The sequence below is a fragment of the Harpia harpyja genome, chromosome Z (assembly GCF_026419915.1).
Source record: "Harpia harpyja isolate bHarHar1 chromosome Z, bHarHar1 primary haplotype, whole genome shotgun sequence".
Classification (NCBI taxonomy): Eukaryota; Metazoa; Chordata; class Aves; order Accipitriformes; family Accipitridae; genus Harpia; species Harpia harpyja.
Window position 1 is genome coordinate 31,124,741 of NC_068969.1, and position 18,049 is coordinate 31,142,789.

Here is an 18,049-nt window from a genome sequence, read left to right on the forward strand (position 1 = left end):
GCCATGCAGAGGTAACCAGACCTTAGATAAGCTCATATGTTGACCTTTCCCTGGCACTGTACTGCAGATGTCAGGTCTCTCTGGCTATGCCTACGCTGCAGAACAAGTGTTATTTGAAGAGTGGGCACCATAACGTGCAAAGGAGCCTACTAAAACCAACCCAAACTACATTAATTCCATTGCACCTCTCCTTCAGCCTCTGTCCCCATGTTTCCAGAACAACAGGAAGGATAATGGAAAGGTTTTGAGCTTGAACTGTCATGGTCATGGAGTTGGGATTTACCCACAGCTCATTAAAGACAGTCTTTGCACCAGTTTCCCTCCCACAAATGGAGATAGTTGCACTTCCTTACCTCATGGAGCCTTCAGTCAGGATCTAAAAAGTGTCATCACTGACAATAATCTGTAAAAATCTCAACTCCTAGCATTCATTAAATTGGTTCTCGTGGTCAAATAGGTAATCAGCCCTTTTTTTTTTCTGCTTCTAGTCTCAATTTACTCTTTCACTTCAGTGCCTAAAAACATTATTGAACTTTCTTTAACCCGATGAAAAAATCATGCTCTTTTTCTAAGCAAGAAGCAAACCAACCAAAAGGCTTATCTATTTATTTATAACTTCTCCATTTACAAGACTCTTTTTGGCAATATGGCCAACTGCTATCCTGATATGATTGTAGGAAATATTTATAATTCCATTAAATGAGACTGATTAATCTTGACTTGTTTTTCACCAAATTTTCTATAGTTAGATGATGGACTTTGGAAGCTAATCATCTCAGAGGAGAGCTGCTACAGGCTAATTCATAATACATTTTGCATAACTTGGTTGTTGATTTAAATTTTAAGATTAAGTTTTCTCTCCTTTTTCATGTCTTGCAACAAACATTAGAATTCATGCAGCACATGTGGAAGAAAATTCAAGAGGATCAGCATGAAGAGGTGCTTGTTCTTAAAATCATTTGCTTCCCCTTGTTTTTTTAGAGGGAAGATCTGACCTGTAGCTGTACCTCCACACTGCTTCACACTGCAGTGATGATGGGAAACCTCCAAGACTACGTTTGAATCGTGAGATGAGGATGGCTGCTAGAGTGCCCATAAATGTTCACTTACCTTCCCTGCATGTGCAGAGCTTGAGCTTGCAAATGCAACATACTGTGGCTGAAGAACACTTTTCCAAACCCTGCTCAGCACCTGGGCAGGACTGGGAGCTGCACAACACTAGACATGTTTGTCCAGTGGTTCGTGCCCTATTTACAACTCAAACACCTGTTTCAGGTGGGGACAAGATGTTTTTATATTCGCTTTAGGGACTGCCCTGTTTTTCAGCTTGGCGGGCTTTCTCTCTGACAGGTTCCTTTTGCAAATATGGCATTTTGATATTGATATGGTATCATCAATGGCAGATGAGTCAATTCAGTAGATTTTAAAAACAGTTTCCTATAAGAAACAGAAGGAATGCTGTGTGATCGGTTTTTTTGTCATTCAGTTAAGGAAAAATGCAGTGATTTCCTGGCAATGTATAATGAATGATTAAAATGCAGTAGTTAAATGTCCCTTATAGTCTTCTGATGTACCGTGTAGATCCTTGTCTGCTATCAAAATGAACAGTGCTATACTGTTATCCTGCTGGTATATGCTGAGGTTTCTTTATCTCTCTCTCTCAGAGTCTGTCCTAAATACAGCTAGAAAGTTTTTATTTGTACAGCACCTGAATTAGCTCTGCTTTCTGTTTTACTTGTATCAAGGATACTAATGATTTTAAACACCATGATTCATGTCTGGACTTTATTAAATGATATTCTCAGGCTTCATGCTTCCCCCTTTTTTTTTAGGTTTTTTGTTTGTTTGTTTTCCTATAGGAAAGTTACACAATATAATTTCACTAATGCCGTTTATCTGCTCTCAAATCTACTTATTGATACACCAGCCATATTTTCCTATTAGAAGTATAAGGCATATATGGAAGAACACTTTTTCAAGTAATCACATTTGATTTTGTTAAGAAATTGTAATTTCCCTGTTGATACCATCATCACCATCATAGTTATTGGAAAAACAGGCAGAAAACTGCATAAATTCAGTATACTTCATTTTATAGGAATTTTCAGCCCACTTTTGTCTCCCCCAAAATGCAAAAGTAGTTCTGGTCATTGACTACATCAAAAAAATTACAGCAGCATTTCTTAATTTTCTGTGCAGATCTAAGCCTGGCATATATTTTTGATACCCCTCTGCAAAGGAGCACTAATTATCATCATTTATCACCATCCATGACAATTCTGTTTCACGAGTAATAGTTGACTTAAATTCAGCTGACAGTGTCGATACATCTGGCTCAGGGCACCAAATAATTACCAGGTGATAGTTATTACTGGCCACTGAATGGGTTGTATCGAAGCAAACTAAGAATAAAATACCCCGTTCTTTTGCAAATCTTTCACAGTGCAGTGTTCTCGTAGCAAGTCATAACATCATCCTAATTCCTCACAGCTGTCCTTCCCACCTTACTTAATACAAATGACATGACAATCAATGTCACAGATTCTTTCTTCGTGGATTATTATTCTAGTTAATTCCACATGTTGCATCCTCAGCAATATCCAAAAACTATGTCTTGCTGTTCTCGACAGATGAAAGCTTGAGTGCGTGGAAAATATTGACTATTAATCAGATAGACAAACCTTTTCTTTTGTTTTTAAATTTTAAAAAGGAAATTAAAGAATCAGAAGAATCAACACACATCCTAATTACTGTGAGACAGGGGTTGCTGGAAATGCAAATATAAGTGCTTATCACTCTTACGCATTTGTTAGAGCTGTTTTTGCAGTAGTCTCACTCTTATTAAGAGGTGAAATTGTACTGGATATGGACTTTTTGCTCTGTGCATAATTCATAGCACTCATGATCAGGCAGAATCTTGCAAATTTATACCAGAAAAACTGAGGCTGTGCAAACCACTAGAGACAACAGCAGTGTTTGGAAGTTGATTGCAGCACTGCACGTGACCGAAGCCCACGTGTAAATTCTCTCCATTGCATTTTTGCCAGTTAATGTCAGAGGAGCAGAAAGGTGGTTTCCAGCTGCCATTAGCACCTTTCTGCAGTCCTCTGCTAATTGCATTTTCACTAAATCTGACCTGAGCTACTTTGTGCTTTATTGCTTTGTGCTCGAATATAAGAATCTCTGAAGTTTTATTTTTGGCTGTGCAGCACAGAGTGTAGGATACAGGAGTTAAAGTAGTGGACAGTGCAATGGTATATATTAGGTGTAAACCAGGACTGGAACAAGATAGTTGTCATCCTCAGGATGGGTTTTATGAGTCCCTCTCTTTTCCAGAGCAAAAAATCAATGAACCTCTTGAGGTGTACTTCCAGCAGTGTGGCAGCACTGGGAGCTTTAAATATACTCATGCTTCCCAACATTAATTCCTGCTGAGTGACTTGGAAAGCTCCAGCAGGTGAAGCAACTGCTTTAAAGGAAAGGACACCATAAATAAAACTGTTCTGTTTTTGTAGAAATCAGATGGAATACAAGGAGTTGATTTTGGTGAAAAAACTTCATTTTAAGTTGTATTTTATAACCTAGAAGACTTAATGGTATGTTCAGAAAGTGGGAAGCTTGACTTTTTGTTTGTTTGTTTGTTTGTTTTGGACATCTTGTAAGCAGCAAATGACCCCTCTGTCACAGAGGTCTTTCATTGTTTAATGCCTTTAAATTTATGAAGTGAGAATGGTGATTTTTTTGTACAGTGTCTCTTCTGTCCTCCTCTGTCGGGTGCCAGCGGCAGAAGTATAGACGTGTGCAAATATTCTGCCATTGGTGCCTTTCTCCTTCAGGTCTCGTGCACCAATTGTGCCTGACAGCCCAGGGCCAAGTACTGTATCTCTAAAATCTGCCTTTATAAATTGTGGATGTCATTGTCCCACTCTCAATTCTTGGAGTCCAGGTTTGGGAAAGTTATTTATGTTTATATCAGGTTTTGCAAGTTGTTTTGTTGTTGTTGCTGGTTTTTAACTATTTCTTTCAGACTCAGCTCTGACTTAGTGCATCACTGGGTATGCAAGGGTGTGGAGGAGGTACGGTGCTCATTACAAGAAGGAAAAAATGTCAGTGGTTTTGTCAGATTTTCCTCCTGTGAAAATCTATTGGTGTTTGGGAACAAGAGGTCTGTGAAGGATTCGGGACTTGGTCATGAACATCTGTAGTTTCACCTTTTTGCTCTAGCTGCTGACTGGTTCAGTGAACGGCAGACACCTTTCTGTCTGGGCTGTAGATTTTAGAAAATGTTCATTGCATAAACTAGGATTTCAGAGGAGCTTCCCCTGCATTGATCTTTCATTTGTGAAGCTCTGCTGTTAAATTAACTGCTGACAATGTCACACAGAATTGGGGTGAAGATTAATGTATTCTACAAGGATTAAATTTTCTCATTTTTCAAGCTCGAATAGTCATGCAGTACTAAGCACACCCTTGGCAGAGCCACCCCTGAGTTAATGGCGTAGCACAGGATGACAACTTAGTTCTTCTAAAATCCTTTCTATTGCTTTTTTCTCTCCTTTTTTTTTTTTTTTTTTTTTTTTCAGTTGGAGCTTTATATAGTAGATGGCATAGTAATATATTACAAGCTTGGGACCAAAAAGCTTCTCTCTTATTCAGGGAACTCTAAATCTTTTTTAACAATTTCTGCTTGAAATGTTAGTTGGTATCTGCATGAGTTTTCTTTCACGTTTCTGCCTTGCTGCTTCTTGTAACTTCCCCTTATGTCACACCCTGTCAGCGTGATGACAGGTCTCACTGCTCGAAGCGTCAACCAACACCTGATACAGCCAGATCTGGGAAAATCCCTCAAACAGCAGCTGCAATTCTTGACCTAAACCGAGACTCTCAGAACCAAACCGCAGGGAGCAGGGTACTGGAGGCACTCTTCCTTCAAGTCATCCACACATCAAACCGTTGTTTATAAGGGGAGGGAGAAAGGAATTTCTTGACTATGTTTTTTTCTTTGCCTCATGATGATCTGTCCTCAAAGCATTTCATACTTGTAGATTTCAGCTTTCATAATTCACTGGCATTTACATTTGTCAAAATTACCATTAATGTCCTAGTGATGATAAAGGGCACAGATATTTGTGGCAGAATAACAACCAGGAAGATAGAGAATCCAGTGAAATACAATATTTAAAACTGTGCAGTGGCTTGTGCACATAAATACATAGAAATATGTTTCTAAAATCACAACATTTTGCTCCCAGAATTATTTATGTATGGACTTTCAAATCATAGCAAATAGGGACAGCATTTCCTAGAAGTAAACAAGTGAACAAAACAAACCTCCCTTTACTGAACCTGGTCCAAAATGTGACAATTATCATGACACAACTTTTCAATTTTTTTCCTAATCATGTAATTTTCTTCTTCACTTTCCACAGAATCTGGCTTTTCATAGTAGCTGTGAAAAAAACAGCTTATTTGAACAATGAGTCCCTGTGGGATAGATTAATATATGGGACAGACTTTTTTTTTTTTTTCCATCTTTTAGTATAGCTTACAACTGATCATTTATTTGACAGTCTGCATGGAGTCACACACACAGGATCTTTATAATGGCTCTAAGTGACTAGTCAGAGACATTGACATGACCATAATTTAGGAGAAAGGATAGGGAGAGAAATGAAAGTGCAGGATAATGGACAAAGTAGCAGTGCATTTGTTTATCATGTTTACTGAACATCATTCTTCCTATACTGCTCCTTATTACTTCCTCTTCCACTTCCAGTAACCCCACAACCCCTTACCCCCATTTTCCCTGCCCTTTTTAAATTACCATCCTTCCCTTAAGTACTGAAGTGTTTGCTGAATACGATGCTTCCTCCAGCCTTGGGGGGAAAAAAAAGCTGTAGCTTGCTAAGGATTCTGTTAGGGCTTATATTCAAGGGGAAGCACTTGAAAAAAAAAAAAATTGGTTTTGATGTCAAGCATGTAAAAAGCAAAAAATGCCAAAAAGAAGATTTCTGGTCTCATTTTGAACATTACCATTATGGTACAAGTTTAGTTACGCAATTGCCTATTGTCACTTAAATTAATGTAATACCAGAAAGAAGTAGTAGGTCATGATCACCCATGGGATAAGGACACTGGGCAGATCTAGACATAACTGGTGGGCTTTAAAGAGTGCATAAAAACAGAAGACACTCAAGACTGGGTGTGTTCCAGATTTGGAAATGGACCGTTCTGTCCTCCTTACAGGCCCCCTTTTCCTTTTTTCCTAAACCTACCCAGATTTACTGCCAATTCGTGGCCGAGCTAAATCTAAACCTTTACTTGTGTATGTATGAATGGAAGCTGTTTTACTGAAGGCAGATTCTGGGATGTGGGGATAAAGAGTTCATGCAAAGGGCATTCTCTTCTTTGCCAAATTTCACATTGTTACTCCGAAGTATGAGGCACAGAAGTTTCAGTAAATCATTATCCTGTCTGCTTTGCTGTTCCATATTATACATTTTCCATTGTAATTCTTTTCATTTATGTGACAGAATTGTTTCTGTTGTTGTTCCAACTTAACGGCTGCCATTCCTTTTCCTACCTTTTATTAGTCTTTGGTTCCTTTCCTATGTGATCCCACAGACCCCCTATTTTTATAGACCTTGTGTTAACCTAGGAGTTTAAATGAACAGTATATGGAGTGTGGAATTCCCCTGCAAAACCACCATGCTGTTGTGATTTTTCATGGAGGGCATAAATGCCTCCTCACTTCATCTTCCTCTCTCCTCCCCCCCACTCCCTCTCTTTACATAAAGGATGCAGAAATAAAATTAAAACTCTCTCAATAAAATCTTTACCTGTCAAATAGCACAATTTTAAGCCAGTGTAGCCTGCCAATGCTCTTGATTCCACTCCAGGAGCTGCAAATAAGAGAGGATATCTTCAGCAATGATCTTTTATTATGAGGCTCCTGTCATTCTTCTGAATATATTTTGCAAAAGAAAAGCAAAGAAAGAGCTAACAACAAAACAGACTCCCATCATGTTTCTTCATTCCTTTCTTGCTACTTATGCAAGTAAGGATGTCACTGTAAGGGAAAAGCTCCAGGAGGTCTCAAAAAAGCCATTATTCCTACAATGTTTACAAGCCTCCCTTGAGTATAAAATCCAGACCATTGCACAGGTGGGAGCAAAGGTCTGAGGGCTACTGAAACTCTACATTTCAGCAATGCATCACATTGAAAAGAAGCACCTGTGTTTCATAATTTTGTGCTGACGTGCTCATTCCATGGTCCAGGGGTCAGGTAACTTTTGCACCCCACTTTAGATTGTTTCTGAGCAGCAAGAATCCTGACCTTCACAGCACATTTGCATCATTGCTGGTAGAGGGGAAGACCATTCAGATGAGGGTTTAAATTCTGGAAATGAGTACCTGCCAGTTTGCAGTGCAGCATGCTTCCTTTCTGATAATTAGTTGATTTGTTCCTGAACCTGAATAGCCTCAGTGAAACAAAAGGCTAAAATTAAGCATGGAATAGCCTAAAGACTCCAGCAAGACAATGACAAGGGAAGACTGGAAAGAATGTAAATTAATGAAAAGAACAAGAGGTCAAATCCCCAAATGCAGATTCCTGCATTCTATATATTTGGATAGACCTAATTTCGTGAATCCCCAGTTTTCCCTGAACTTTTTATTGACCATTATTCCAGTTCTGTTTAATATCTTTATCAACAATCTGGACGAGGAGAGTGAGTGCACCCTGAGTAAGTTGGCAGACAACACCAAGCTGGGAGGGAGGGTTGATCTGCTCGAGAGTAGGAAGGCTCTACAGAGGGATCTGGACAGGCTGGATCGATGGGCTGAGGCCAGTTGTATGAGGTTCAACAAGGCCGAGTGCCGGGTCCTGCACTTGGGTCACAACAACCCCATGCAGCTCGACAGGCTTGGGGAAGAGTGGCTGGAAAGCTGCCCGGCAGAGAAAGACCTGGGGGTGCTGGTGGACAGCCGGCTGGATATGAGCCAGCAGTGTGCCCAGGTGGCCAAGAAGGCCAACGGCATCCTGGCCTGTATCAGAAATAGTGTGGCCAGCAGGAGCAGGGAGGTGGTTGTTCCCCTGTACTTGGCACTGGTGAGGCCGCACCTCGAGTCCTGTGTTCAGTTTTGGGCCCCTCACTACAGGAAAGACGTTGAGGTGCTGGAGAGTGTCCAGAGAAGGGCAACCAAGCTGGTGAGGGGCCTGGAGCACAAGTCTGATGAGGAGCGGCTGAGGGAGCTGGGGTTGTTTAGTCTGGAGAAGAGGAGGCTGAGGGGAGACCTGATCGCTCTCTACAACTGCCTGAAGGGGGGGTGTAGTGAGGGGGGTGTTGGTCTTTTCTGTCAGGTGTCTGGAGACAGGACCAGAGGAAATGGCCTCAAGTTGCGGCAGGGGATGTTTAGATTGGATATTAGGAAAAATTTCTTTACTGAAAGGGTTATCAAGCACCGGAACAGGCTGCCCAGGGAAGTGGTGGAGTCACCATCCCTGGAGGTGTTTAAAAGACGGTTAGATGGTGGCGCTTAGGGACATGGTTTAGTGGTGGACTTGGCAGTGTTAGGTTAAAGGTTGGATTCAGTGACCTTAACAGTCTTTTCCAACCTAAATGATTCTATGTTTCTATGACTTTGCTCAGGAGTTTCTCACAAACAAACAGGTTTGTAGGTACAACTCCACTGCAGACTGCTACTATTTCATTACAACCAGCTCTGCTCTCCTTGTAAAGGCTTTTAAACTCGGTCTCAAAATGCATGCCTAGCTCTGATCTATTGTCTTGCTTCCCACTTAATTAATCATGATTCTATGATTCTATAAAGTAGGAAATAAGAAACACAAGACTGCAAGCTCTTGTCAGAGATTTATATATTTGTATCATTCCTAGGTTTATGGGACACAGGTTCATGACTCAGAGCCTTACATCCTCATGTAATATTAATAAATTTTAAGTATAAAGTTAGTCTTAAGCCCTAATTTTCCACCGCTTAGTCAGTTTCCATCTCAGTTGCATGTTATAGCCAGCAGCTGATTAACAGCATAGGCACTTATTGCATGGCAACAGTTCAAAAAAACAAAGTCTAGTCTAATTCAGACTGAGACACCTTAAGAGTCTAGGTTTCAGGCAAAAACTCCATGGGTGCCTACAACCATGTTTTTTTGGGCTTACTTAGTGGTTTCCTTGTTCAGCAGGAAGTCAGCTCAGCAAAGAAGTGTCTCCTTCTTTTGGGATTAGGAGACCAAGCGTCCAAACACTAGGCCTTCTCATGAGCTCTGTTGTCTAGTCCTGACCTGAGCTGTCTATTTATCCTGCAGTGATTAGTGTATGGTACTAATCTTTTACACAGTAGCCTGCTCATTAAAAAGCTTCCCAGAATGAGGGTAGGGGTGGTCAGGTCTGTCTTATACTGGGAGGTTAAACTCTCTGTGAAAGTATGAGGTTATATTTTTATTTGAACTCCATATGTCTGTTCCCTCAACAGAGATCTCCTGCTAAGCTGGTTTTGGAAGAAAGTTTTCAAGTGCAGCCTTTGACGAGCTTACAGAAAATCCGCATCTCCTTGTCTTTTGGTTGTCTGACCTAGGTGAAGAAGAAAAGCTGTGTCCTGTTGACATCAGTGACCACCATCCTTGTCCCATGTGTCTTCAAAGGACCCAAGACAGAATTTCATCCCAAACCAACCCATTGAAAGGTGGGTGCTGGCTTTTGAAGGGTTTGTACATACTACATTAAGGCAGTTATTGACAGGTAACTGAATTCTCTACCTCCCTTTCCCCAGAAGCACATTCTGCTGCCTGCCTGGAGCCAAGCTGCCTTTTGCTTCCTGTCCTGGTAACTCCAAGAATTATGTTCTTGGTTGCACGAGTTCCCAGGAGCTATTGCAGAAAAAGTGGAAAATATTCTTTTACATGCTTTACTTCTGTCCCCGTAGGAAGAAGTCTAAGTGAGTAGTTTCACACCTTGAGCACCACCTTCACTGCGACCTAACTTTCACCTGCAGACAGCACTGCTCACAAAACACCTTCTTCTGGGCCTTTTGGGGTCTGTGGTTTAGACCCTTACTGGCTGATGCACTGACTCCCTGTCCAAGCCTCCTAATTCTTTATGCTATGTAAGCAGAATTGGGGCAACGCTGTTCATTCATGGAGCTGGCTGACACATTTTAAGTGTTAGAGATTAAAGTATCACAAAGCACAGAAATCTGCCATGTTGCCTGTCCCAAATGCCCTTGTTCAGTACATGAAAGTCTGGTATTAGCAGTGATAAACAGTTTGCTTTCCAAATGGGAGCTGAAGTTCTCTTGGGTGGTTAGATGCCTAAACTTGCATTAAAGACCTGAATTTCAGAGGTCCTGGTATTCCCACTAAATCCAAGGGAAGTGATGCTTATCATTTTTAGAAGACTGGAACATTAGTGCTAAATAGCAACCCCACTGTGAAAATGAGTCCCAGAAGTGGAAGGGACGGTTGATATTAATTAGATTAAAAAAAAAAAAAGAAAAAGAAAACAACAATTTTCTGTACTGTACCCTTTTGTTTATCTTGGTCTTTGTGCAATATGGTTGACAGAAATAAAAAAAGCTCTGATTTCTTGTTAGTGTTACATGCTAAACACTTTGCTTTATCCTTGGAGTTCGTAACAATTTATTGTTTTTCTTCTTAGAAATACATATGTGAAATATCCCATAAGGTTAGACCTCATTCCTCTGCAACAGGAGGTACATTGTGCTGTGTTTTCTATGCACAGCAAAGTAGGCACCCAGTGTTTTACATAGTGTGATTCCATTATATGCCTGTAAACCACTGTAATCCCAACACCTGCCTTCCTAAAATGCATGCATGACAATCTAAAATGCTTTTATTGTTTCTACGATCACTTTCTGGAGGTGGAATATGTGAAGGAGACACCTTCAGAGAAGGAGTTTTGCGTATCACTTACTTAACATCTTCAGAGGCATCTTGAAGAATTGGTCTTGTTCCAGGGACTGTGTTGAAGCATATTTTGTTGAAATGGTCTGGAGTTAGCCAGGGACAAGGGAATAACGTGTATACATGAGGATAAGACAAGAAAGACTAATTGGACTCCTGGGAAATGCTGACTTGGATGATTATATTGTCAGAATCATTGATCTTAGTTTTGCTATCCCTCTCTTGAGAGGGAAAGAGGAGATTCTTGTACGTTATAAGCTAGGAAAGGAATAATACTAAATACCATTTTCTTTATATAAATAATTATGATGCGAATTGGGTGCAAAAGAATGTTTGCTTCTGAACAAAAAGGAAAATGTGTTATAAAATGAAAAGGTATATGTTTTTTTCAGTGCCTGCAGGATTTAATCATAACCCGAAGGTGCCAATTGTATTTATTTTATGGGACTAACATCTGTGTTCTGCAATGTAATTGGGATTTCAGGTTCAACGTGAAAGAGCTCTGTTTATTTTTCCACTATTGTAGATTATTCCCCTGTTTGTGCTAATTACCCCTCTGTGCATGTGTTCTATATTGTCTAAATCTTGCACTAGATTAGATAACTTCATTTGTGCTATGCTAGTCTCAAACACACCTGCAAAAACCTGTAACAGCTTTCAAAGCTGAAGATGTTTCCCTAGCTCCCTGTAGTACAACAGTCACGACTACCTGAGGTATCATCCTGAAAGATAGGGTAATTACAGCTGAATATACAGAGGGAAGGAATGCAGTGGTAGGTAAAATATAACCATTTAAGTATGTGGAGCAATCTGGGCCAAATAGCAGTGGTTAATATCATCAGCCTCCTGGAATTGCAGAGTTATTTCTACCAGCTCCTTTCTTATTATTTAGACATACACAGTGCTGTGAGTTTAATCTAGTTTAACAAATAAAATAGTTATTTTGTTTGGAATGAAACCTTCCCACCCTGGATTTTGCAATTCTTAAAATACCTTACACTGGACATGAGCTGAAAAGCAACTGTGGGTTGGATAAACTGGTGTGTTTTGGTCTGGGAGAACATTGCCTAACAGCTGTGTGCAAGGCCAGTTCTAACTGGGGATGCAAAATGCCCCGGACTCAATTTTTTTGTTTGGTTGTTTGTTGAGGGTTTTTTGAGATACTGTTTGTGTGATGGATTTAGTTATAAATGCTAACAACTCTCTAGGAAAAATCCAAAAGCACACAGAACTGGGTCTATGCCTGATGAATCCTAAAATTCTTTAGCACAGGATTGCTATTCACTCTTTTACTCTGAAACCTGAAAATGCCAGTTTCTCTGACCTGATGCTGCTGCTTTGCATCATTCTGACAGCTCGAAGCAGGCTTAACTGGCCAACTGAGGATTCCATTTTTAAGGCTATAATGACTCCTATGATAACCTGCTCTGGCTGTTGTCTCAGGGTCAGAGTATGACATGTTGACTTTCTGCTAATTCCCTGCCTGTTAGAACAGCCTTCTGGGGTCAAAAGCATGGTAAAATGAGGGGAGCTGAGGCTGCTCTAATTCCCGCCAAGTATCACTGATTTAGGGAGAAAGGGTTTTTTAATAGTCCCTTTCGTTTCTCCCTATGGCATTTGGCACTTCCTAGGTTTTGTTCTTTTATTCCTCCCTTCTTGAGAGCAAAAAGATACATTTTGGAATATAAGTGAGAGAAAAAAGACTACAGGGTCTGATACTTTGTGACAGCACACTGTCAGGCCACTGTATGGTCATTTACACCTGTGCAAGTGCCTGAAGTCTTGTATGCAAGTATGAAAAGAGAATTCTGATGAGGAAGAGCATTTTATAAGCACTTATGATTAAGGCTATAAATGATTCCGTAATGTGCAAAGCCATGCAGACTGAGGCCTGATATCTTCTTCACATGAATAAGTGATTCTTGCTTTTTATTCTGCTCAGCATACACATTTGAGATATTTTCAGTAAGGAGCAAACACATTCTGCTGAAGAAAACCATCTATTTGCATCCTTGTAATCTTTGCACAGCTGTATATCATGATTTCTGATCTGTAGAGTTCTTCTGAAATGGATGAATCTGGGACACCTGAAAGTCAGCTGAAGATGTGTAGGCAACGGCTCTGCACGGGCTGCTTCGGTTCATTTCCTGTAATACAGGACTGATATGGTTTGTTGATTTGTCATTGTCAAGAAGTGTGCAAGAAGGCTAATAAATACAGCTAGGCTGCTTTTCTAATCGCCAGTGTCATCGGTATTGCCCCTTCCTTCCATCTCATGTTATTAATCAGTTTGCAGGTATGTTTTCATGAAAACGGGTTATTCCATGGCACTGAGAACAGATAGTTTCTCAGCTTTCTGATTTTATGCAAGTACACATATTCCACAAAGTAGCAGTTTCCCCATGGCTACTGAACTATTTAAATTATTGTAGGTGAAGGTACAGCAACCGATTTCCTTTGCTTCTCTCTCTTTTTTTTTTTTCACTGCACAAGAAAGCAGAATCAACAAGAGTTAAGGGGTTTTTGGGGTGTATTTTGCTATAGGAACAGGCTACTGTTGAGGGCAGATTATATTAATGAACCTCGAAATTTCTATTTGCTAATTGCTTGTGACAAGCAAGCTCAGTAAAAATGAACAGAGTTGGCTTAAGCTGGAAAACTACATAGTTATCTGAGAGTTTAGAATACAAATGTGAAACTAAGCATCTCTTCAAGCAGGTAGCAAACAAGTCATCTCATAAGAACACTTCTCTGAATTTTGTAGTAGACACCAATTTATATTAAATGAAGTTAAAATGGTATGCAAATAGCCTTTTGAATTATATTTTTCTCATGAAATGTCAAAGTTAAATACATAGCAAACAGAATAAAATGTCACAATACTACTAAAACTCAAAAGAGGTTCAGTACAAATTGAGTGCTGGACATAATTTTTGTCTACTTTATTCTTACTGGCTTGTCCATCTTCAGCAAGTACTCTTTAAATAATGGACAGAAAGAGGACTATTGGGAAGTGCTTTGAGTTGCCTCCTTTTCCATCGTGCAGAAAATTTAGATCTCTCTAAAGGGCATAGCCATTTGTGCTGTTTCCCATTTATATTTTTAAAAGAGAGATGAAGAGGGTCGTTCTGAAAGCCTTTGTTTCCTATGTGTCACTAAAAATATGGGTATCTTTTTGCCTTCCAGCCTGTTAATTCTGTGACAGATAGCGGTGTTATTTTTAAAGGTAGCCCACCCAGCTCTGCCCCCTTGCGAGAACACCCCGTGTGTGGGTTGGTCAGATGATAACCATGTGGAGCTTTGTGTGGGCCCTTAGTCAAATGGGCGCGAGTATCGTTACTCAAATGAGTATTCATAGCCACTACTTGCTTTATTTTTTTCTAGAGCAGCAACAAAATGGCAGAGACGACAGCTGCCACATCATATACATACACACACTCCTACACAAACTATGCTTTGTACATCAGAAGCAGCATAAATACCATGGCATGTGGCAGTTACCATGGCAACGTGTTTTTTTAATGAATAGCAGATGGAATAGGCATGTAAAACTTACATAAGTTGTTAGTAATTTGTAAGTTACTGCAGACCAGCTACTGCAGTAAACTTTTTGTTTTCACTGTTTCTATTTTTTCCACGTACAGTGTTCAGTCACTCCTTTTCTTCCCACTGAGTTTACCTTGATCTGGAATATAGGCTATGGTGATGCATAATAAATAGCAATGGCTAATTTTTTTGTGGGTGAGGTTCCATTATACAGACGACACGGGAAATAATATGGTTTAGCACTTTTTAAAAATTGATTTTTACAGAATTATTTTGATGTAGCCTTTAATGGTAAAATTATAAGACATTGCAAAAATACAGCAGCTTTCCTTTCTAGATGCAAACTCCTTCAGAGTTGATAGTGAGCATTAAAAATGGGATGGACAAGTGAAACTATCTGCATGAAAATTCATGTTTTGATTCACATTCTGACTGTGGTTTTTTAGGAGACAGAATTTAATAATTTACTGATCAGCAGGGAAAGATAATGGGAAGTGCCCTTCACTGTAAAATTTCAACCAGTGGAATGCTGAGAAAGGATTCTTCCTCAAAATTTGAAATGCAAGCTCCTTAGGAGATGTGAATAACTGGCCTGATCTTTGTAGGCAAGGCCAGACAACGGTAAAGGCAGAACTGGAATTAAAATGGAGCTCCCTTGGCTGTGTGAGTAGCTCACTCACTTTCAGCATTTCCCAGTCACACCATACACGATCAAATCAATTATGATTTAGGTTCCTAAATCCTATTTAAGTGCATGATAGAAATTAGGTTCCTAAACGTTTTTTTGATCTGGACTGTGCACCTTGTAAGAAAGTCAGCTTCATTAATTCAAGAGAGACTGATACTAGAAAAGGAATAAATGGAGCAGTTTCTGTCCCAAAAAGGAGAAGTGAGTTCCCAATATGTGTGTTGTTCAACGTTAACAACAAATATTCAAATTACTGGTTTCTGAGCCGCCTCTAAGGAAGGAGGTAACAGACACGTATGGCTAAGATTTTCAGGCAGCTTTAAAAGAGTTTGTACTCTTGACTTTGGCTAACTACTCTTGGCATTTGATGGGGTTTGGGTGTGAAAGTCCCTCAGGCTCATCTAATTGTGGTTTACAAGAGTGACCTTGTTCCCTGAAGCTTAACTTTTCAAACTCCTTTTTCTGTTCTTTCTCCCTTTGTTTGGAAATTTGGTGCTGGTCTCCCTACTGAGAAATATTCCCCGATGTCAGTGTGGGGTTCAGGAGTGGTGAAGGATACCTCTTTTTTTCATACTGCTCACTGGTTCCTGACAGCTACTCCTGGTGGTAATGGACCTTCATTTTCTCGTCGATGTCACCTGTCTTCCTCATTATAAATCTGCTCTTGATTTTCCTTCTGCAACCACTTCTCTGACTGCTCCAGCATCAGAAGACCTTACTTGTATTAAATGCCAGCAGGTATTGCTGCTTCTCCTGGACTGACCCACTTATTCTTTCTGTTCATAATAGCGATGATCGCAGAAAGGCTCATTGCATAATACAGTCATTAAATATTAGTTTTGTAAGAAGAAACTCACAGTGTCTATGCTGTCTTCTGGCTGAGACATGCCAGAGCAGCATTTCCACTGAGCCCCATAGTGCTCAGAAATCCTCTTTGTCACTTTTTCTTATTTTTATACTCATTGCAGAGGATTAGGACCAGAAAGAGCAAGGTTATCACAAAAGAAAAAGTAAATAAATCAAGCTCTTCCCTTTTTACTGTTATTGAGAACTCCAAAGTCTTTCTTTTATTCTCCAGGGGTATATTTTCAAAACAGTAAAATTAAGCACACCGTTCCCATGCATTAACCATAACTTAAGATATACAGGTAGATCTATGCTAATTGTTCCTTCTAATGTTCCAGGGGAGTTATAGCTAGGTAAAATGAACACTTGATTTAGGCCTCAGAATTCAAAGTCTTAGAAGTTATTTTCACCCACGAAACGGCAGATAAGAGCAATTTCTGCAGTCTTCTTATCTCTTTTACCAAATTAACCCTTCATTCTGTGGGAAGCTAAGTGAGAATTAAATGTTCCATCTTCTTGATGGTTGCATGTATTTTTAAATTTACATTTTATTAACAGAGTAATTGTGGACTTAAATTTTATTTAAATGGTATGCTTCATATAACTGCTAAGTAGCTGTTATACAATTGTAGAGAAAGCTTTGCAAGACATTGAGACACTAATGGCTTTTCAACCTCAACAAGACACCTAATATAAAAAGACGTGAGAGCCTTGTAATTAAAACAATCTTCTCAGTGAACTGTTGATATAGAAAACAATCTGCTCTCCTTTACGTTTTCTGTATTACTTGACTGAAAAATTATGAATAGTACGTTTTGTGAAGGTGCACTTTGGTAATTTTTATGTTATTGAGAGCACTTTAACTCACGGTGGTACCATGAAATTGTATTGAATATTGCAATTTATCAGTATTAGTATGAACTAGAGGTATATTGTTAGACACCTCTATCACTAATCCAACCATCCTTCCAGAACTCCTTCAGTAATCCAAAAACTCTCACCAGAAAAGTGTACTTTGGGATTCTGACACCCCAGAGATCTTGAAGGCAGCAGCTGAATGCAGGCTGAGCAGCTCTGAGAGCCAATATAGCCTGGTTTCCTATGGATTTCTCTCTAGCAGATTGCTATCCCAGTGTCTAGGACGCTGTAAGCTCTTTCCTGAGCTAGAGCATGCAGGGCAGCTGTGCATTTTCCAGCATGCCTGAAGGACTGAGCTCGAACTGCATCCCCTGGAGTGAGGCCAGTGAGGAGGGAGAAGGGAGTCCTCTCACCCTCTCCTCTATTCCCATGAAGCTTGTTTTAACTTGGTACTATATGTATATATCATCTAGATTTTGACTGCGTCTGTCTTGTTTCCTTAAGAGACAACATCAGCCATTAAGTCTTTCTATAGCAGCACCAGGAATCAGTGTGTCTTGTTAGCCTGCTGCTGTGGCTTCCAGGAGTGGTGGGTGTGGGAGCAGACCACGTGACTGTCCTCTAAAAATCCAAAACAGGTGATGTAAGACACCATGAAAACACAAAACAGCTATGAGAGCAGATATCAGAACACTGGCAAGTCCCCTCTTGACAATGTAGTATCTGTAATGAAGGAATATTACAAGAGGAAGGAGGAGCCAGATAAAGTGTTGGATCAGAATAAATGGAGTCACGTTGCTTAGGATAATTGAGTTCAAATGGTGCATGTTGCACAAGTAAACTTTTGTTAGCATTAAACCCAAGGATTTCCAAATCAGTTAAAGACATTGTAGTACACACAATCAAACCTTTATATGTTTCCATGCATGAGAACATGTACATGCTGTCTTCCTATCGACAAATTAACAGCGCGAGTCTCAATCTAAAATCATCTAAAGGTTAAAAAGAACTGCCTTAAAATGCTAAATTAGTTCATTCATATTAAGGTCTTTGGGCCTTTGCTGGATGTGAGTCATAGTCTAGTTGTCGCTGATAAAAAAGTTCAGCAATGATTTTGTGGCACTAGTCTCAAAAGATCTTGTCTGAGACTACCAATGTCAGCAAGGTCTTGT